The sequence below is a fragment of the Panthera leo genome, chromosome A1, assembly GCF_018350215.1.
Source record: "Panthera leo isolate Ple1 chromosome A1, P.leo_Ple1_pat1.1, whole genome shotgun sequence".
In the NCBI taxonomy this organism is placed as follows: Eukaryota; Metazoa; Chordata; class Mammalia; order Carnivora; family Felidae; genus Panthera; species Panthera leo.
The window spans coordinates 16931111-16955457 of NC_056679.1; positions in this window are offsets into that span (position 1 = coordinate 16931111).

Below are 24347 nucleotides of genomic sequence, written 5' to 3' on the forward strand. Positions count from 1 at the left end.
GGGGTGCCTGGGTGGCTCAGTCGGTTAAGCGTCCAGCTTCGGTTCAGGTCATGATCTCACAGTCCGTGAGTTCGAGCCCCGCATTGGGTTCTGTGATGATAGCTCTCAGAGCCTGGAGCCTGCTTCAGATTCTGTGTCTCCCTCTCTCTCCCTGCGCCTGCTCGCACTCTGTCTCTCTCTCTCTCTCTCAAAAACAACCATTAAAAATTTTTTTGTTTAAATAATTCCCACTGACGAGTTTTGATAGTATCTTTAAATTCTATCTCAAAGAAATTGAATCATCCGTTAGGAATGGAATTGAGAAATCTTCAGGAAATGTATGTATGGAATATACAATATAATGTTATATAACTATTTGAACTCTGAAACATAGAGCAGTGTGGCTCTCAACCAGGGGGGATTTTTCTGATATCTGGAAACATATTTTTTTGATCTGAAAACGTTTGTGATTGTACCGCCTCACCATGGGAGTAGTAGAGGTGTTACCAGCATCTAATAGGTGAAGGCCAGGAATGCTGTGAGACATTCTACAATGCTCGGGACAGTTTATCACAAAAAGGCTTATTCAGTCCAAAATGTCAATAGTGCCAAGTTGAGAAACTCTGATATAAAGAGACAGTAATACTCTGTGCCTTTAACCAGTCCAGTATTTTTGCACGCTTCCTGAAAACCCTGCAGTATTTTGCATATTTCATGATCATGGAATATAATCTCTTCTAAAGATTATAAAAGAATCCTTTATTTTATAATAAATCTTTCATTTATCATGTAATCCTTTATTATGTAAATAATCCTTCATTTATTTTAAATAATCCTTTTTAAAGGGTTATTAAAGGACACTCAACTTAAATATTTTAAAGGACATTCAACTTAAATATTTTTAAGATAAAACTTTAAAATTTTCTCAGAAATAAAAACAGGAATATGTGAAACATTACATTTTTGTGCATATCTTTTTTTTTTTTTTTTGTATAACCATTAGACATCTGTGAGACTTAGCCTTGTTTCCTTCACACCTGTCACGTTCAGCTCCTTAAAGATGAGTCACCTGTATCTGGTACCTCTACATGCATGTGCCTTAACAGTCATGCTTCGGTTCCTGACTCAATCCTGAGCTAACTAGAAAATAAGCAGGAGCCACACTGTTATCATTTCCTGGGGAGTAAAGTTAAATTGCCCTTCAAGCTCTGAGATCCATGAGATAGTCATGACTTCTGGATTCCAGCATTGCCCATCTCTCCTTCTTAAGGATGATGTGACTTATACTCAGAACCCAAAGGCACTAGGAATGACCCTTATGCTGTCTCCCTCTTCATCTCTAGAGAATTATCCCTTTCTATACATCTTGTCCCTAACCTTGTCTTTATTCTTTGCTGCAGTCAGTTACCATTCCTGGAAACGAGGCCCGTTTGAAATTAAAATCTTATTCTAGGCCCTAGTTTGGAAATAGTCATTAGGCTTTTCATACCGGCCTCTTTTCCAGAACTGAAGCCAATTCCCCAACTCCAGTCTGGCTATTAACATAATGGTTCATAACAGAGTAACGAGGAGATAATTTCTAGCCAAATTACTGAGTAGTAGCTACTGTGTGAACTCGGATGCTCTACTCCACCTGTCTATAGAAACGTGTATCTCCTGTAGCATTTGAATGCTGTATTGCAATTGTTTCTTTATTGATATCATTTTCCAACCAAGTTTGGGAGCCACGCCAAGAGAACGATTGATTTTTTCTAGCCTTATTGATATATAATTGGCATATAACATGGTGTAAGTTTAAGGTGTGCAGCATAATGATTTGATACACACACATAATTTGAAATGATTATCCCAATAAGGTTGCTTAACACCTCTATCACCTTGTATAATTACCTTTTTGTGTGTGGTGATAAACATTTAAGATCTACTCTCTTAGTAATTTTCAAGTACATAATAGAGTATTGTTAAGTATAGTCACCATGTTGCTTATTAGATCCCTACAACATATTAACTTTGTAACTGGAAGTTTGTGCCCTTTGACCAATATCTCCCCCATTTCCCCTACTCCCGGCCACCATTCTACTCTCTGTTTCTACAAATTTGGCATTTTTTTAGATGCCACACAAAAGTGAGAGCGTGCAGTTTTTGTCTTTCTTTATCTGACGTATGTCAGTCAGCATAACGCCCCCAAGAGCCATCCGCGCAATGGCAAATGACAGGAATTCCTTCTTTTTAGTGATTGAATAATATTCCCTTAAATATATGTACTGCAACTTCTTGACACATTCACCTGTCAGTTGACACTCGGGTTGTTTCCGAGTCTTAGTTATTGTGAATAATGCCACAAAGAACATGGAGGTATAGATATCTCTCTGAAATTCTGATTTTATTTTCTTTGGATATAGACCCAAAAGTGGAATTGCTGGATCATATGGTAGTTCTATTTTTAATGTTTTGGAGAACACTCATATTTTTTTCCAATGTGGTTATACCAATTTACATTCTCATCACAGTGCATAAGAATTCTCTGTCCTTCACATGCTCTCCAAAATTTGTGCCTTGTCTTTCTGATAATAGCCATTCTAACAGCTGTGGAGTGATATTTCATTGTGGTTTTGATTTGCATTTTCCCAGTGATTACTGATATTGAACATCTTTTCATGTACTTGTTGGCCATTTATATGTCTTTTTTTATTTAAATAGAACAGAGTTTCTCTTTAAGTGACTTGTAATCGGAGTTCCCAAAGCTGTCACTGGTACTATGGCAGTTACTCAGACACAAAGCTCCTACTTTAAATCAGAGATAAAGAAACAATTTCCAGGAGAAAAGGGAAGGATGGATTGCATAACTTCCGGGGGCGTTTACACAGATAGGATATGGCAGCAGTGAGGACCAACGTTAGAAATAATAATGATGAGGAAATGCAGAATTGTGTGTGTTAAGCCTGTGGTTAGAACAGAAATCAGCAAGAAAGACTGGATCTATTACTCAAAAATCATACACTGAATAAATGGAAAGAGATTTGTAGCAGAGCTTCAAAATAACATACTATAGGGTTTATATTTTAATACTATAAATTTATGTGTTATGAAGATTAAAATGCTTCACAGATATTAGTTTAGTAAGGATTTATCCAATTATTCAGAGCAGCACATCAATATAAATGTTATATTTAAAACATACCTATGTCTCTTTTGTTGCTACAGAAGCTTCTGAAACTCATGACAATACAGTATTTAAAAGTTGAGTGGAAGATTCTGAGATTACCATATATATCAACCACTTTTTTTTTTAGTTTATTTATTTGAAAGAGACAGAGACAGCACAAGTGGGGGAGGGGCAGAGAGAGAGGGAGAGAGGGAGAGAGGGAGACTGTGCTGGCAGCCAGAGCCTGACGTGGGGCTCGAACTCACGAAACCGCGAGATCATGACCTGAGCCAAAACCCGCAGTTGGACACTTTACCAACTGAGCCATCCAGGTACCCTGACTTCTTTTTAAAATGAAGAACACAATACAAAAGTGATGTTATCTTGTGATTAAAGTTTCCAGTAAACAGTGAAAGTATTCTGCAAGGGCCCAGAGATTTTTAAATAGGTCATATTACACAGTGAAAGAATAGAGGTACAGAGAAATGGTCAGAAAATGGAACCAGTGTTTTGTGTGTGTGTACATGGCAAATATTTTATTTTTACTCATCTATAAATCACTTTGTTTCAAAACTGTTAGCTATAGTAAATACACATAATTCAAAACAAGCTGAAATTTAAAATAGATAGGATAATTTCCAAGGAAGACCTCAAGAGCTGGAATTCTTTCTAAGGTGAGGGCAGTTATCCTCCTGCCCACAACTGTATCTCAATGCCAGTGGAAGTGCCTAGAACAAAGTGAATATTCAAAATGTATTTGCTGAATGAACTGATATGACTTAAATGCCCATTTTAACTTCCTCCTCTTTTAGACCTCTCTTGACATAACTATCACAACAAGAAAAGGAAGACATTTTTTTTTTGGTCAGAGTTGAATCTACAAAAAGATGAAATTTACTAAAAAAGAAATTATTGCTGCTATATGGTTCAAACTGGACTAGAGCAAAATACTAATAATTTAAAAAGCTTACCTGTCCATATGGGAAGGAGTAGCCCACCGAAGAAGCATGACCAGACCATCATTATCCAATTCAGAATGGTTTAGGCTGGAAATGACAGCCAATTGGTTAACAATCAGTGGCGTGTCTGGGTCCCATCTTCTTCCTCTGGAAAAATTGCCAGGTACCAGAGACTACACCTATGGGAAATACATAGAGTTACTTTTAGGAGACTTGAATCTTGATACAGATGGCACTGCCTGGCACAGGATGGCTGCTATATGAAATAGTGAATAGGAACTCCAGCTTCACCATTCCCGGGTAGTATGTCATTGACTGGGCAGAAGAAATTGTGACCCACACAATTTCAGAAAACAACCATCACATTTTTAAATTAAAAAAAAATTTTTTTGAGACAGAGAAAGAAAAAGAGAATGTGAACGGGAAAGGGGCAGAGGGAAAAGGAGAGAGATTATCTTAAACAGGCTCCACATTAAGTGCTGAGCCTGACATGTATGTAGCTTGATCTCACGATCCTGAGATCATGACGTGAGCCAAAATCAAGAGTCAGATGGTCAATTGACTGAGCCACCCAGGCATCCCTCATTTTTAATACTAAGCGAGAATTGAACTTCTTGGTAAATGTAAGAAAATAGTAACAATCATAGTGATGATGATAATGATGATGGTGATAGTGATGATGGTGATAAACCAGAAAAAACATATTAAATGCTCTTCTTCTGGACCAAGGATTTCTCAGGTTTTGACTTCTGGCATAACATGGCTGAATTCCTAATCTGTATTGGTGTTTTATTCTCTCTTGAAGTCAAATTAAAATGATAAAGGGAATGAAAAGAAATTGTCAAACTTAGAAGACAGATCCATACCTCCTTAAGGGAGCTTCTCTCTACCTTCAAGTCTTGTCCATCTGTGAGGGAACCATGAGAAAATTCACTCTAACCACCAACACTGACTAATTCAGCCCCTCCATTATAATTGTCACCACAAACATTTTAACCAAATTACAACTGTGAACAGAGGCATCGAAGTGGAACATTGAAGAAACTTTTGGGGAAAAATTAACTCGGTGAAAGTTTATTATGTTAATTGATCATGCTCAAATAGTTGGAGAATATTATATCTTAAAGCAGAGAAAAGCAAAAAGGAACAGCTACTCAAAACTCTTTACTGGATGAAATAAAATGCAAATAAAAGAAAGAGATTCAAAATAATTAATATTTATCTGGGAGAAGTTCCATGAGGAGACAACTAAAATTATTATGCTGTAGAATTTTTTTCTCTCATTAAATCAGTACAAATGAAAACATGATAAACTAGGACGGAGCAATTCGTCCCCAATATGGGAGAGATTAGTATCTTTAGCCAGCATGCTATTTAACGTTAGAAAAATGGAATTACCTTTAAAGTCGAGAACAAAAGGAGCACACCATTACCGTTATCAAGTATTATCTAGACATGCTAATCAATGCAATACCATGACAAACACAATCCAGACAAATAACTATGGGAAAAAAGTGGTAAAATTATCATAATCTTCAAATGATGTTATTTTCTACTAAGAAAATGCAAGAGAATCAACTAAAATATAATCAAAACTCATGAATGAACTCAGAAAAATATCAAATTGTCACATTAATGCAAACTTTGATATTATCTTATGTACCAGCAACAGCCTATTTGAAATATCTAAGTGAATATACTGTATTCATAATAACAAAAATTGATAAGTGCCTTACAATAAATGTGCAGAATCTACACAGAGTAAACTACAAAAAGTAACTGGAATATAAAAAAGACTAGAAAATGAAGATATTTTATCACTAAAGAAGAACATTTAATAGCATAAATACAACATTTCTCCCTAACATGACTCAAAATGTAGTTAAAATAAAAATAATCATAATTATAATAAAATAAAAATATTATAATTACATGGTACCCAGGGGGCTCAGTTGGTTAAGTGTCCAGCTCTTGATTTTGACTCAGGTCATGCAGGATCTCATGATTCCTGAGATCGAGCCCCACGTCGAGCTCTCCTCTGACAGCAGCAGATTCTGCTCGGGATTCTGTCTCTCCCTCTCTCTCTGTCCCTCCCCGGCTCATGCACAGGCACATGCATGCATGTTTTCTCTCTCTCTCTCAAAAAAAGTAAATAATCATTTAAAAGTATATTATAATTGCAAAAATAAATATAAAATTATCATTAAAAATTGTTAATGTTTTGTGATTACAAAATGTTACTGAAGTTTGCACAATTGCAAAACTATTCTGAAATAACATAAAGAAATTTGTGGGAGACTTAACACTATCCTTACTAAGATGCATTAAATTGTTTTAATAATTAGGCTTAACCAGCCCAAACCAATTGGAAGAAGTTCTGAAACTGGAAATAAGAGAAAAGCTCAAAAGGACAGAGGTGGAAATGTCACTGACACCTATTTATTATGTTTTACAATAAGAGAAATCCAAAGGTAGACAGTTTAGAGCTGACAAGGCAGCTCCATTGTGTCATCAAAAACTGAGGCTTTCCACCAGATTCTCTCACTCTGCAGCTTCCATTCCGAGTATGGCTTCTATCTGTGTGGCCACTGTGTGGTTTCTATCCTCCAGAGAACGTGTTAGTCCAAGACATTTGCTGGAACACCACCCATCATTTACACACTGCAGATCAGAAGGAGAGAAAAGGCAAGAAAGCAAAAAGTTGGTTCCTCTTCAGTGAGTTCCCTCTAATCAGCCTTTGCAAATGGCACATACAATAATCTTGCTTACCCCTCATTAGCCAGAATGTAGTCATATGATCTCACCCTGCTACAAGGAGGAAGGAGGACTACAGACGACAGAGTTTCATTTATGTGATAGTCTGCCTACCAGAAAATTAGAAAGCTTTTCCCTCGGATGTCGGGGTAGGCAACTGCCAGCTTCTGATAAATGAGTTAGAATATCATAAAGTTGGCATTTTATGTTAATAGGAAAAGTATAGATTTTTTTTTTCCAAAATGATGCTGGAAAATTGGTTTGGTGCTTAGCATAATACTAAATTCAGTCTTTCCTTATAGTATACATAATAAATTTCCATTATATTTATTTTCAAATCATATAGGAATATGTTAAAGTCCTATTATTAGCACTTTTTATGATTAAAAATAAAATTGAAAGTTTAGAAGTCATAGAAGAAATTTTAAAGTCATGGAAGAAAATTTAAAGTTTATTTATTCATTTTGAGAGAGAAAGAGAAAGAGAGAGACAGAGAGATGTGAGGAGGGGAGGGGCAGAAAGAGAGGGGGAGAGAGAATCTCAAGCAGGCTTCGCCCTAACAGCGTGGAACCCCAATGCAGGGCTTGAACCCAGGAACAGTGAGATCATGACCTGAGCCAAAACCCAGAGTTTGTTGTTTAACCAACTGAGCCACGTAAGCACCCCAACAATTTAAAAAATACAAAAAAAGTATGTCAAGATCACTATTCCATCACTACCAGAGATCACAATAATTACTATTTTATATTTTTCTCTCTATATAAATATAGGTATAAATGTATGTTCCATGTATACAATATACATGGATATATTTAATAAGTGTACACAGTTTACGTGTGTGTGTGAGCATAAACACACTCTCATAGTGTATGGTCCAGAGTACCGTGGCTGAAAACATCAGAAACTGAATGTAACACATAAAAAAGTGACATATTGAAAAGTATCTCACCAAATACTTGGCAAACCTACAAAGAGAAAGAAAAAAAAACATGAAAGACATTTTATAGGCAAGAAGTCTGATTACTACAAACCAGCAAATCCTAGTTATGTTTTGCAGAAGAAATAGAAATCTATCTCTATGCTTTCCAGAGACGTAATCAGCTCTATTATTCACAGAATCCATCAGATATAACCAAATTCTTCCCTATAGTAAGACTTGAAAGAAACTTACATCTCAGGTCCTTATAACAAGCCACGTAATATAATACATAACAATTTCAACAACATTAAAACAGTAAATACAAGTCTGTTTCTTAGCTCTCAATGTAAGCCAATATAATCTTGGCAATGTGTAATTCAATTAAAGCTGTTCAACAGGAAGCCAAAGCAATTTTGTCCACCTCTGCAACAGTCTGTTATTCTGGGCAATCCAACGTGAAATTTTAGAATCATTATAGCAATGAAGTTGGAAGTTCTCAGGTTCCAGGTAAGGAGGGACTCACTTTTAATTCTTGGAATCCTACGTAAGAGTTTGTTTGAAAACAAATTTTTACCATTAAAAAAAATTAAGAAGCTTATTGTGGAAGAATTGATGGTCTTGTTCTCTAGTCTTCCATAAATATTCATTCTCTTAGCTGCACTTCTAGTATTGTGAGTGAGCATATATTAAACACTGAATACCATGAAAATTGCCACAAATAAAACGATTCTAAATTGCTGCGTAAGCATAGAACAATTTGTTTGAACAGTCAATCACACTGGATTATCACACTTACACGTGTCAGACAAAGGTTGAGTGGCTGAAGTGCTAATGTTGGACGATCCTTGTGCAGTCCCAGCCAAGAAACAATCAAGCCAAAGTTGGACAAACTACCTTCTTTGTCTATTCACAACTCAAAGCTTAAGCCATAGCCTCATATTTTACCCATGTGACTTACAAAAGCACACTCAAGAGCACCGAAAAAACAAACAAACGAATGAATGGGTGTATGTATTAAGTCAATATTGGTGTTTTGGCTCCTAAGAGATACTTCTCAGTCCACCTATGTTCTAGAATCTAAATGAGCATTCTTTTATCTTCCCAGTGAAATAAAGCAGGCAGGAAGAGAGAGAGGTTGAGGTTGCGTGGGGATGAAGACTTCTAGGAGTTTCTCTCCTAGAAACCAACATTCCTCTGGGTGTTTTGTGTGTATATGGTCAAAGAGGAATATGGCTTTTCTGCTCAAGGGAGATCAATGAACTATATAATACCAGAGAAGTGTCAGTGGCAACTTTTGGTACTGTTTTGTCATATCTATATGTATCTTTTGGGGACCAATTAGATATAATCACCTCTAAACCTTTGGAATCCCTATTAATTATTTTCCCTGAATGATTATCCAAAGGGTTAAGTCACTATAATAAACTGAAAAGCGCCCCCATTCTAATTCTTGTGTTGTATTATGTTCTTTTATACAATTCAAATGAGTTCACCATACTAATTGTGTGATGACCACTAAATCAGACTGAAAGTCATAAAACTCCTAAAAGAAAACATAAGGGAAAAACCCCTTGATACTGGTCTTGGAAATAATTTTTTTAATAACACCAGAATCACAAGCAACAAAAGCAAAAGAAACAACAAGAAAATGAAAGGAAACCCATGCAAGGGGAGAAAATATTTGCAGCTCATCTAAGAAGGGGTTACTATCCAAAATATATGAAGAACTCATACAACTCAATAGCAAAGAAAACAAACAATCTTGTTTAAAATGGGCAAAGGACTTGAATAGACATTTTTCCAAAGAAGACATTCAAGGTGACAACAGGTACATGAAAAAATGCTTAACATCACTAATCATCCGGGAAATGCAAATCAAAACTATAATGAGATATCACCTCATACCTGTTGGAAAGATTCCTATAAAAAATGCAAGAGATAACAAGTGCTGGAGAGGCTGTAAAGTAAAAGGAATCCTTGTATGCTATTGGTGGGAATGTAAATTGGTGCAGCCACATGGAAAACAATATAGAGTTTCCTCAAAAAACATCAAAAATAGAACTGCCATATGATCTAGCAATCCTACTTCTGGGTATATGTCAAAAAAAAGTGGCATCAGGCTCTCAAACAGATATCTTCATTCACATGTGCACTGCAGCATTATTAATAACAGTCATGATATGGAAACAACCTAAGTGTCCATCTACAGATGAATGGATAGATATATAATAGATGATGATGATAGATAGATAGATATTTAAAAATAAAAAAGAAGAAAATCCTGTCATTTGCAATAACATGGAAGGATCTTGAGGGCATTGTGCTAAATGAAATAAATCAGACAGAGAAAGACAAATACTGTATGACATTACTTACATGTGGAATCTTAAAAAAGCTGAACTCATAGAAACAAAGACTTGAAGGGTGGTTGCCAGGGACTGGGGGTGGGCGATGTAAAGGGGAGATTTGGTGAAAAGGTACAAACTTCCAGAGATAAGATGAGTAAGTCCTGAGGATCTAATGTGCAGCATGGTGAGTAGAGTTAGCAATATCATATTATATACTCAAAAGTTGCTAAGAGAATAGATTCTAAATGCTACCACCACAAAATAAATATGGTAATTATATGAGAGAATGGAGGCGTTAAGTGCCCGTGTTATGGTAATCATTTGCACTATGTATGTATAACAAATCATCACATTGCACACCTTAACTTACACAGTGTTATATGTCAATTGTATGTCAAGGGAAAAAAATTAAAGTTATGTGTAAGTAAATCCACATATAATACAATTTCATGGGTAAAATACTCCAATAAAATAAGATTATCGTTGGGAATAATCAAGGGGCTACATGTGTGGTTTAGACAATAAATGCTGTTGAAGAAAAGAGAGACAAGTCAGGAAGGTTAAATACCATCGCCATTATTGTCTGACTATAAAAGAAATTAAAATTTTTAGGCATTAGTTTAAAATTGGCATTAGTTTATGGATCACATTGTCACAGTATTGGTGGTCTAGTTCTCATCATTATTAAGTTTCTTTGGGCCTCTCTCATTTTAAGTTGAAGATATAAGTTGAGTTTAAACATACAGAGAAATGAAATATTTATTAACTCTCAAACATCTGATCTATAGAGTATTTACAACAGGTTAATCTAAAACTCTTACTATTCTGAAAGAGAAAACAATAACATATTTTTCTCAGGGCAGTACGAATATTTAATAGAAATATGTTAAAAGAATTCGTATTCTTATGAACCAAACATACATGGAGAGAAACTGACAGAGCTACAAAGAACCATAGACATGCCTCCTACAAAATCTTAGATCTGAGAGTAACAGTAAAATGAAACATAACCTAAAGGTTTCAAGAAGCATTGGTTTTATACTTGAATGAGAGGATTATAAGCCAGACATTTTTTTTGAAATGTTTACTTATTTTTGAGACAGCATGGGGGCGGGGTGGGGAGCAGAGAGAGAGAGGTAGAGAGACGATCCCAGGCAGGCTCTGCTGCGGTCAGCTCAGGGCCTGACACAGGACTCGATCCCACGAATCATGAGATCGTGACCTGAGCCAAAATCAAGAGCCAGATGCTTAACCAGCTAAGCCACCCAGGCACCCTCTAAGTCAAACATTTTTAAATCCTTTTCAAGAATTTACCAATGCTGATCGTGCATTACAATTTTAGTGAAAACTAGGAATTATTACAACCACTTTGAAGACACTTTTTCAAGTAAATAAAAGACTTGTAAAGTACATTACCCAAGCTATTTGCAACTCCATGTAGGTTAGGGGGAAATCATGTGCATTTCTCTATTTCTTCTGTGTGTCTGTATGAATTTGGAACTGAACATCACAAGCCTACCCGTTACGTGCCTCTCTCATGATGTAAGAGCAATAATGGCAAATTTCTCTTCCATGAATATAGAATTTCCACAGAACATTCCAACAGTTGGTCTGCCTCATAGTATAAGTCATGGAAATCATTTTTAACAAACTTGACTGTAGCAACTTTCTGGCAAATTTAGCTGGTGTATCATATTATGTAAAACGTATAGCATGTGTTTATACATATACATATATTCCATGTCAGCCCCTGATTTATTTGTCACCCTTTTATCACTTTAGCTTTGCAGTGTAAGGATGTTGGTAACATTTCACCCTTTCATCTTCATGTAAAATCAAGTTTCTTTGATATTGTGTGAACCAATGTATCTACCACTTTTGTGTTTGGCTGTAACAAATATTTCATAAAATAGAACATAACTCAGCTGCTTTTTCATTTTACAGGCGTAGTATTAGGGTTGTTAGTTCAGCACATGCCATTACTGTTTTTGTATCTGGGAACTGGAACCCATTTATTAGGTATGAAGGTTCACCTGGCGTAGAGAAGAACAAAGAACACTAACCGAATCTGTAGTTTTAAATATTGAAGGCATGGTGCCATCTGGTGGGAGAAAAAAAAATTAGAGGAGAAATACAAAGCACCTTGCCCCCACTGATCACAGAGGTTGCTGGGGAAAAGATAAAGGCAGGCAGGGAAAGCAGAGATCAAGTGTCATTTTCTTTTTTTTCTTTTTTTTTTTTTGTTTCTTAATGTATTTTTTTTTTAATTTAAATTCAAGTTAGTTAACATGCAGTGTAGTATTGGTTTCAGGAGTAGAGCCCAGGAATCACTCCCACATAACACCCAGGGCTCATCAAGTGCCATTTTCTAACCCTCACATATCCATTTGGTGGTGAGGACGAGGTTGTAAGGGGACAGTTACAGACCTGTGGCCGGTCGGCTACAAACCGTGCTGTGCTGAAGGTTTCACAGATAGGAGAACTTGTTCCATCTCCTTCACCTCCATGCCTTATTTCACTCACTTGCCTTTCATCCATCCCTCCATCCATTCATTGACAACTACCCGCAAGGCACTGTTCTAAGCCAATGTCCTCGGCACCACGGAACTTACATTCTGGTAGAAGGACATGGGCTACAACAGTTCCTTTAAGTGATACAGTGAATGTTTCAGAGAAGAAACTGAGCGGAGCAAGGTCCCTGGAAGTGCTGGATGGAGGGAAAGTAAGGAGGAGGTGCTCCATTTCAAGAAAAGTGTCCAAATATCTCTAAGTTTGCCAACGCTCAAACCAATAATTTATGGTTACGCTATGGTTAGTGCATTTTTTATGATGTGTTATTCCTAAAGGTCTTTGTAAGACAGAGCAGACTGCGGTCTTGAATGACATGTATAGTCACCCATGATCGACACAGTCACGTAAAGCAGTTCTATTGCACAATGGTGAGCTAACAGTGATACCTAATTTATAAGCTTCTAAACATGATGTACTATTCTTCTATGCTCTGTACCTTGTTATTTTTCCTAAGACTAAAGTAGTTTAGATGTCTTTCTTGCTGCCTTATTCAAACATTTACAAAATCCTCATTGAGGAATATAGTGCTAGTGAATTGCCCAATCTTTAAATATTATCATTCTTATGTCTGATACCTACACAAAGCGTTTGCTATTTGAGTGTTTACCTTATAAATCTTCTAAATAAGAATGTCACTGAATATTAGGAGAGATATCACTAAGGATGAAGATCCTAAGTAGCAAAACAAAAGACAGATTCTGAATAATTTTAGCATGTTATCACATCTATAGAGTCATTATCTAATTAAGTTATGCTAGAATCTGTTTATTAGTGGTTTTTTAAGTTTTTGTAAATTCTAGTTAGTTAACATAAGTGTAATATTAACTTCAGGTGTACGATATAACGATTCAACATTTCCATACAATACCTGGTATTCAGCACAAGTGCACTACTTAATCCCCATCACTATTTAACCCGTCCCTCCCCCCGTGACCACTTCCCTTCTGATGATAACCATCAGTTTGGTCTCTAGTTAAGAAACCAAGAAACAGACTCTTAACTCATACACTTATATCTTTTTTGTTTGTTTGTTTTTAGTTTTCACTTAACTTCCAGTTAGTGAACATACAGTATAATATTAGTTTCAGGTTTACAATGTAGTGATTCGACACTTCTATTTTTCCCAAGAAGACATCCAGATGGCCAACAGACACATGAAAAGATTCTCAATATCACTGATCATCAGGGAAATATAAACCAAACCACAATGAGATATCACCTCACACCCGTCAGAATGACTAAAATCAACAAGACAAGAAACAAGTTTTGGTGAGACTATGGAGAAAAGGTAACTTTCTTGCACTGTTGGTGGGAATACAAACTGGTGCAGCCACTCTGGAAAACAGTACGGAGGTTCCTCAGAAAGTTAAAAATAGAACTAGCCTACAATCCAGCAATTGCAATACTAGGTTGCAAAGAACACAAAAAGACTAATTCAAAGGGATACATGCAGTCTTATGTTTATAACAGCATTATCTACAATAGCCAAATTATGGAAACAGCTCAAGTGTCCATTAACTGATAAATGGATAAAGAAGATGTAACATATATACAATGGAATATTACTTAGCCATACAAAGGAATGAAATCTTTCCATTTGCAACAACATGGATGGAGCTAGAGAGTATTGTATTTATTAGTATTTACTGTAACTAGGTCCATCACTTGAAAGAGCTCAGGATACAATAAATACCACTGAATATTCTGGTGATTACTTTCATCATGGGTTTGTTTGTTCCTTTATGGTTCTCCACAAAATTAGCAGTCAGACAACCTGGAAGGGAGTTTCAGCTTTGCCCATTGGTTATGACATTTTGATAGGAAACAGTTCAAGTCTTGCAGCGACCTTTGCATCTAGAAGTGACGGTAAAACTCCATACTGCATAATGGTGAAGGCCATGGGTTCTAGCGTTAGAAAAACCTGGGTTCTAATCCCAGCTCTGGCACATTCCAGGTGTGTGATATTGGGCATGCATTCAATCTGTCTCTACTTTAATTTCCCCAATTGTAAAAGTAAAGTAAGATTTAAAATAATAATAATTATTATTACACATGATAATATAATAAATTTAAAAGCAGAAAATGAGACTTGAATGTGACATTACATATAAAATTCTTAGCAAATCTTAGGGTAGACAGTAAATAATAAAGAAAGGTTAACTCCATTAACCTTTCTTGAAAAGGATAACGGTGCATGTCATAGCCACTCATAAATAATACATGAATGCTAATTTAGCATCGATGTGCTTATTGTAGTGCATCAGCAATATCACATATATACCTACAACATACCCTCTCTATTCGCTAATCATCAAGACAAAGCTAAAATATGTGTCTAAGGAAACGCAGTGGAAAATTAGTTCTTCACCTGAAAAACGTCCGAATTAATTTCTAAAAAAATAAAGAAAAAAAATGAAAGCACGAAAAAGTTTATAAGGATTTTAAGTAGGATAAATTCTATGTCCATTCTCCTAAAAGCCCTCTGCTAACCACCGTAAAATGACAGCCATTCAGGAACTAAGAAGTTAGAATATGATTGGTTAATCTTATATTTATATTCATTTTCCATTTCTCAGTCACATTTAAATTTATTGTAATAGCATTTTAAATACTTTTTTTTTTACTTTAGAGAGGAGAGCACAAGTGAGAGAGGGAAAGAGAGAGGAAGGGAGGGAGAGAGAGAGAGAGAGAGAGAGAGAGAGAGAGAGAGAGAATCGTAAGCAGGCTCCACACTCAGCACAGAGCCTGATGCGGGGCTTGATCCCACAACTCTGGGATTGTGACTACAGCCGAAATCAAGAGTTGGATGCTCAACCGACTGAGTCACCCAGGTGCCCCTAATCCACTTTTAAACTACATTTTGAACTACTCCCAAAACCACGTGTACTCTGAATTTTTCTCTCTCTGCTCGGAATATTGTCCTCTCTGCACTGCCTACCACCACATGCTTATTCAACTCATGACCTTGCATATATTCTTAAATTTTTGCTTCAAATTTCACCTTCAGGATGCCTTCCTTGTTTCCCTCAGGTGAAATTAAGAGTTTTCTCTTCTTTCTTTAATGCTTTGTATATAACCTCAAATACTTTTCCTCTTGAATTTTGATTTGTTCTCGCATGCCTTCATTCTCCCATCAGAATATAAACTTGGGAATCAGAGACCATTTCCAAGTCATTTTTGTATTTTATATGCTTATCACAACATGTGGAACACGGTAGACACTTATTAAACCTTTGTGAAATATCATTCAAAATGGAAAGAGGATTCTAAGACGTTAGCCAGGAAGAGGCTTTTCCCATTTATGACAAGTAAGTAATTCCTATAAGAAAGCGGTCTAAAATTCAGGGCAAAATTGTTACATCCATAATTTCTAATTGTTATTTATTTTGACATAAGTGAATAGCTTAGTTCATCGACATTATTAAAGTTGAATTTTTCTTATATGCATTTTAATAGTTTTTTAAAAAGCTTAACTAGGGGTGCCCGGTGGCTCAGTCAGTTAGGCGCCCAACTCTTGGTTTTCGGTTCAGGTCATGATCTCTTGGTTGGTGAGTTCAAGCCCCGCATGGAGCTCTGCTCTGACAATGTAGAGCTTGCTTGGGATACATTCTCTCTCTCTCTCTCTCTCTCTCTCTCTCTCTCTCTCTCTCTCTCTCCCTCTTTCTGCCCCACCCCTGCTCGCTCTCTCTGTCTCTCTAAATAAATAAGCTTACAAAAAAAAGCCTAACTGGAGAAATATAAAAGACATCAAATACCTAATTCTTTTTCTGTCTCTGAGGTTTTATACATACATACCTGCAATTTTTTTCTACATTAGAGGTAGAATGAGAAAAAGAGTATGAAAGTGTAAGTGATTCCGTGACACTTTACCACATGGAATTTGAAGTCGAGTTTTCCTGGCATACTCAATGTGCAGAGGCTTGCTATCGATGACTAGCACTTATTCCCAGCGTCGGTCAGCCTCCTCTCCCTTTTGTGCGAAGGCAGCAATGTGAACGAATTCCAGCTTCATGCTTTCCAGCCGTTATTCATCGTTTTCAAGCACGGTCATCCTAGACCAGCCCTATCTGGAGACAGCACTCTTCAAAGGAACCAGAAGCACAGTGAGGCTTAAAATATCACTCAACAGAAAGATAATGATGCTTTGGCAAGGTTGCATGATTTGATCCTTAGCTCTTTCGTAAGTGCCACTAAGTACCTCTTTGGCCAAGCATCAGGTTTAGCAAACAATGTGTAATTCAAATCTCCAGCGAGATTGGGCAGGAATGCGCACTGACTAATCAGGGCAGTGCAGAATGAGAAAGCAAAGCACTTTGGGTGCTCAGCTCCACCTGCTTATCTGTAAGGCAGCTCTCCTGGGGCTGATTCGGGCCACTGCGGCCGCATGTACAGTAGCCAGAAATAGGAAATAAGTCGACTTAGGTTGCTATCCCTGATGCCATAATTATCAATGGTCTTTTCTCACAGAAAATTAATTAAGTTTAACAAAAATCACAACAACGGTTTAAAAATAGCAAGCATCAAACTATTAGTGAAAAGAGAATAGCCTTTCAGTGACCTTAAAGCATCCCTAGAAGGAAGGAAACTCCTCTGCGCTAGGCCCGTCACCAAGGGCACTCGCTTTCACCTTTACCAGAACACTGTACATTTAGTGTTGTTGTGCCTATTTCACAGGTTGAGGAAACTGAGGCTCAGAGAAGTTACGTATCTTTTCAAGACCTCCCGTTTGGGAGGTATCACATCTAATATTTGAACTCCAGAATCTAATTTCGTTTCCACGATAGCAAACACATCTTTATTTTATTCTTGGACTTAGTATTTCTAGGTCCTATAAATCCTCCTTTCCCAATCCTAACCCGTGTTTCTGTATTCTCATTTCCTTTTCTCTTACACTTTCTAAAACCTTAGGAGAAAGAACCACCTTCATTGCATGCTTCTTATGATTTTGTCCATAACCCTCAAAACCTCCACCAAGGGTAGGTGAATTCTAGACTCTTCTTTTCTGATGTGTGCACTTGCTTGTTCTAGGAGCTCAGTTTTCGAACATGATATCAACTATGTTTCAGAGTGGACTCAGAAACAGGTAAAGAGAAAGCAGTGGCCTCCGTGGAGTTGCTTCATTGGAAAGAAGCTCTCGCCATTAGCGATGGGAGCAAAGGTGTCTTGTTACACTTTGCTTATATTCACGTGTAAAGTGTGAAAACTTCATCTTGTACCCAAAGCTAGTTTACCCTGGCTTTTTGCAGAAAACAAACATTTCACTTGACTTTCAGGTTATTTTTTCCTGATTCTAATTTTTCAGACCAATGAGCAACAGCCACTAGAGAACAAATTTATGGCAAGGCCTTAAATTCCTGGAAATGTTTTCTAATTAGATGCTAGTTATACAAGATTATTTATTTTTAGATATGTACCAAGATTTGAATTTTTAGCCTCTTGATTTTAGATTACAGATAAACTAGCAATGTTTGTAATTTGCCTAACGATTCCTATCAGCTCATCAGTCTCACCACCACCACCGCCACCTTATACCCCTCCATGTACAACCCCTCCCTGAAGACTTCAGTACCTGCTGTGTTGTCTGTCTGTCTACCTAACTCCCGTCCTCATCCTGGTAGCACATATGATCCCCCAGAAAACCAGTCCTTTGATGTCCAAGGATCTTTACCTCTCTCCTCCAGTCCACTCGAAGTACCCTGATCATGGTTTCAAACTAGTTAATGTCATCCCCCCAAATGGCTCTTCTATATTATTCTCAAATTCAGAGCAATTACAATATACTGTAATTATGACTATCTCATTCTATTGTTCAAACCACATCAATTCCTCTACCTCATCAACACCTCTGATTCTACTGTTTCCCCACCTAAAGTCCATACCTGTGTTTACTTCCTTCATTTAAGCTTGGATCCCAGAGCATTTTTCCCCCACTGGCCTGCCACTTTCCTCAACTATCTTGCCCTACTCCCATGCACAGATGCTTGTGAAACCCCCTCTACCAGTCCTGAGGCTGCTGGGACGGAGATGAGTGTGTCTACTGACTCATGGGGCTCTGTCCTAACAGGGCCTTTCATTACCATCCTCTCCTGTCCCAGGAAGTTCTTCTTAATTGCCCTTACAGCCTTGTTTAACTTTGTTGGAACTTACTACCCAACCATCTCCCTCTCCTCCATATTTAGTTTTTTTTTTACTTATTTATTAAATTATGAAATATTTATTGAACACCTATTATTTGCCAGACCCTAACCTCAGCAAATGGCCTCCACTCCTACCTTGCAAAGAAAATGGGGTCCATTAGCGGAGTAAGTCTTCAGGTTCTTGTCATGCCACCTATGTACTGCCCAGCATTCCTACTCACCCTTCCCTGCTTCCCTCTGTAGGAAAGGGTTCCCACCCTCATTCTATTTAAGTATCACAAACGCTTCCACCCAAAGATGCTTCCGTCCTTCCATCCATGCTTGGTTTTGTACTCCCTTAACACCTGCTCTCCTTGTTCCCAGTGTCTTCCTTTCTACTGCCTCCATGCAGCTAGCATGAAAACATCCTCAGTCTCTCTAAATTAGAAAACAAACCAAGCAAAACAAACAAACAAGCCTCTCCTGCCGTACTTTCCATTCCGGCTACTGTCTTTCTTTCTTTTACATCAACTGACTCACTTCTAATTTACTCCTCAGCCTCCTGCAAACCAACTTCCCTTTGCATTGATTTATCATATCACTCACCGAGGTGATCAGTGTTCTCGGTGTTGATATACCTACCCATGGACACTTGATAGTGTTTATCTTCACCCTTATGAAATGTTTGACACTCTTACCTGCTATCCCTCCCTTAACTTCAGAGACATGTTGGGCTCCTGGTTTTCTTCTCATCCTGTCAGGTTCTTGGTGGGTCCCTCATTCTCTCTGCCCTGTGCTTTGAGTTTAAAGTCCAGATCCACTAACATGGCAAACCTTTGTCTTCTCCCCAGGGACTCCTGGCTTCCTCTCCATCACAACACAGACTGTTTCACTTTTCCTTGTCCCCAACACCTTCCATTTTCACTTTGGTCTGGCAATGCCTACTCGTTCACCAGCATCACCTTCTCTGGGACCTTTCCCCAGCCTTCCATAGCACTAATCACCCAATATTGAAATTGCCTGTCTCTCCATTGGACTCTAAACTTCTTGGAAGCTCAAATTATGAGGAATATATTGGGTTTTTTTTCTTTAGCACAGGACCTGGCATATAGGGGCTCAGTGATTTTGAATTTATATTATTTATTAATTCTGGGCATGTATCTTTTCTCTGTACCTCAGCCAAACTTTCCTTAATACTTAAACTTTCCCATAAGATATCTCAAAGATATAAGCTCCCTATTCGATGCTTAAGCATTGTTCTCTTAGATGTAGTACTTTGTAGGTACATATTATTAACATTCAAAACAATTCAACTGGTCATAACATTATAAGAGAAGAGTAAGAAGTCAAGCTCCTATAGAGTTTAGTATGCATGATAAATTCTATTTTAATTGAAATGTTCTCTCAAGGTCAGAGAATGAAGTCACATATTACAACATGCCACTAAGTCCTACACTAAAATAGTAGCAAACATGAAGAGACAGCCATCAGTGGAACAAAACCAACATTTCATAGCCCAAGTACACAACGGACAGTGTACCATTTCCTATTGCTGCTGTAACAAAATACCACAAGTTTAGTGAGTGAAACCCACACAAATGAATCATCTTACAGCTCTTTAGCTCAGAAGCCCAACTCTTTAGCTCACTGGATAAATCCAAGTGTAAGGCAAGGTTGAAGCCCTTCTGGTGGCTTTACGGGAGAATTCACATCCTTGTCCTTTCTAGCTTCTCAAGGCTGCCTCAATTCCCTGCTCAAGGACCTCTTCCTTCATCTTAAAGATGATAGGCTTTAAAAGCCAGCAACAAGGCATCTGTCCGATTTTCATTCCATCAACACACCTCTTTCTCTGATAACAGCCAAGAGAGATTTTCTTCTCTTAAGGATTTATGTGATTCAATTGTCCTCACCTGGATAATTTATGATAATCCACCCATTTCAATGTCTTTAACCTTAATAATGCCTGCAAATTTCCTTTCCCATATAAAGTAACATATTTACAGGGTTTTGGGATTAAGACATGGAGATCTTCATTTGGGAGACTATTATTCTGCATACTGCCTACATTTAGTATATATAAAAGTGATATCTCATATCAAGGATATGAGAAAAAGGATGAAAAAGGAGAAAAGGATGGATTTCTTTTTTTCAATTTTTTTTTAATGTTTGTTTATTTTTGAGAGAGAGTGACAGAGTGCAAGCAGAGGAGAGGCAGAGAGAAATGGGGACACAGAATCTGAAGCAGTTTCCAGGCTCAGAGGCTCTGTCAGCACAGAGCCGGATGCAGGGCTCAAACCCACAAACCGTGAGATCATGACCTGAGCTGAAGTCAGATGCTTAACTGACTCAGCCACCTAGGTGCCCAATTCGTTGTTCTTTTAATCGAGAATATATTTTTCCTCACTCCTCTAGAGTGGAAATTTTACTAGACAATGAACAATAATAGCTGGAGAGTGCTTCACATGAATCAAAAGAATGAATGAACCACAACAACAAAGTGCAAAGTTATAATCCCTATTGCAATTAACATATAGACAAAGTCCACAATGATGGCAACGTTGTTCTTTTAAAAGTTTTTAATGTTTATTTATTTATTTTTGAGAGAGAGAAAGAGGGAGGGGCAGAGAAAGAGATACAGAGACACAGAATCTGAAGCAGGCTCCCAATGCAGGGCTGGAACCTATGAACCGTGAGATCATGACCTGAGCTGAAGTCAGACGCTCAGCCACCGAGCGAGCCACCGAGGTGCCCCAAGGATGGATTTCTTAATAAATGATATTGGATCAATCATACAGACATTTGGACAAAGATAAATTATGCCTGTATCTCACAGTTTCATGAGAATAAAGTCCTTAGATTAGAACTCTAAATGTACAAACATAAATAAATAAATCATACATATACCCCAAAATGAGAAAACATGAAAGACTGATAAATTTGACTTCATTATAGAACGTCAAAATTCAAATTACAAGAGAATACATTTTCAGTTTTCATTAGGGAAAGAAAAGTTAACCTTGCTGAGATAAAAAATAACTCTTAAAAATAGAAAAGAAGATGAAATTACAATTAAAATTGACAAAGGAGGGACACCCAGGTGGCTGTCAGTTAAGCATCTGACTGTTAATCTCAGCTCAGTCCGTGATCTCCCATTTCATGAGATCGAGCCCCACAAGGGGCTTTATGCAGATGGCGCAGAGCCCATTGGGGATTCTCTCTTTCCCGGGCTCTGCCCCGCCCCCTGCATGGGTGCTGGCTCTTTCTCTTCTTTTCTGTATCTCTCTCAAAAGAAAGAAATAAACACTTAACTAATTGATTAACTAATTAAAATGGACAAAAGATATGAACACAGTTCACAAAAATAAAACTAAAAAGTCCTAGCCATAAAGAAAAAAATTATCAGTCTCTCTCATAATTGGAAAGACATAAACTAAAATCATACTATGATATCATTTCTTTTCTACTAGGTTAAAAAATATTGAGAAACTTGGTAATGTGCTCTGTGGTAAAGCTTTGAAGTTACAAACACTCAAATACATTCTTAGAGAAGTACAGCAAACCCGATGGAAGACAATCTGCTGACAGTTAATAAAATTATATACACATATATCCTTTGGCTTAGTAAGAATTTCTAAGAATCTACCTGAACTCCAGTTTGATGAATGAGAAAGGACAGTGTCTAGGAAAGAAAATGGGATGTTTTCAAAGATAAATTATTAGTTGTATTTAGTATGTTTCCTTTTGTGTGACACTGAAATATGTATGTATGTATAAATTTTACATATATATATGTGTGTGTATATATATATATATATGTATATATATATAAAGTTTGCTCAGTTTTGCTACAAAGGAACACAGGAAAGATAGATAGAAATTAATGACAATTGTCAACCATAGGATGTGGATAGGAACCTGATGAAGGAAATAGAAGGTGAAGAAAAATCTTCTTTATACCTTTTAATATAAATTTGACTCTTAAAGTTCTAAATGATTTACATATTGAAATATTAACATTAAATCAAAGAGAAAAAAAAAACAAGCTCTAACATTGAGCACACTGAAAGAAATGAAGCTTGTTGTGTACAACATTGTGCATGTTAGTATACGAAGTAAATGATTACAAGGAACTTGAACATAGTACTCCGTAGATCCCTAGTGGGACATATTCTGAGGATAAAATAACTCGACGCTATGTCTTACTGATGGCAGTGCTATTGGTACTGCACTTTGGAAAATATTCCAGTTGTATCATAGGATGAAGCAAATAAGTCAATACCATAATGTTGTTGGGAATTCTGACTTTCAGTGTAAGAGAAAAGACATTAAAAGAAACATAAAAATTGAACTGTATTGTTAAATTGCGTTGAAAATTCATTTTTTTAAAGCATAGGTTTCCTGGCTCTATTCACAGAAAAAGCCTAGAAGCAACGACTCCCCAGTAGCCACGAGCAACCCTAGCATCCAGATTTTTGTTTCTAAGGAACATTCGCATTAGGTCCAATCCACTGAGAAGCAGACACCAGAGTTGATTTCAGTGTGCAAGAGGCTTCAAGGAGGCATCAAGCCAGGATGCAGGCCTGACCTACGCAGGAGGAAGAGAAGGAGGGGAGGAAAGGGATCAGATGGGAAGAGTCTTGAACTGCTGCATGGACTGCGGCACAGGAAAGATCAGCCAGGCCAGCTGAGAGTCCTCATGCAAAGTTCAGCTGTCAGCAGAGTCTTGTATCTTGCCAGATTGAGCCTGTCTTCGTAGCCTTGCCATGCTCAGTCCTTTGATGGAAGAAGCCATAAGAAGCATGGCCTCCATTTTAGTCATGGATCCAGATGAGGAGTAACTCGTGCTGTCAGCCAGTTACGTTTCCCATGGCAGGAGATTGGAGTGGTTCATTTCCATGGCCATCACAGCATTCCCCCTCGCCAAAAGGAAATTTTGGATTCTTTGGACAGATGACCGATTCCAGTTCTGGGCAGGAAAAGTAAGAAGTAAAGCTAGGATATTTTGTATCAAAAAATGAAGAAATACTCAAAGGCTATGGGGGTCATCTATGGAAGGGCTCAGGAGCTATCCTGAAGAGGTTACCACTGACCAAATTTGGGGTAATATGTGCATTGCCTCAAAAAGAATATTGAGGGGTGCCTGGGTGGCTCAGTCAGTTAAGCATCTGACTCTTGATTTCGGCTCAGGTCATCATCTCATGATTGGTGAGTTCGAGCCCCGCATCAGGCTCTCTGCTCTCAGCACAGAGACCACTTCGAATCCTCTGCACCGCACCACCCCCCCCCGCGCCTCACCTGCTCTCTCTCTCTCTCTCTCTCAAAAATAAACAAACATTGAAAAAATAGAATATTGAGAACAACTGATGGTTACCAAGGGGAGGGGGTTGGGGGATGGGTAAAATGGGTGATGGAGATTAAGGAGCGCACTTGTGATGAGTACCGGATGTTGAGTATTGAATCACGAAACTGTACACCTGAAACTAATATTACACTGTAGGTTAACTAACTGGAATTTAAACAAAAACTTTTAAAATTTTTAAAGAAAAAGGAATATTG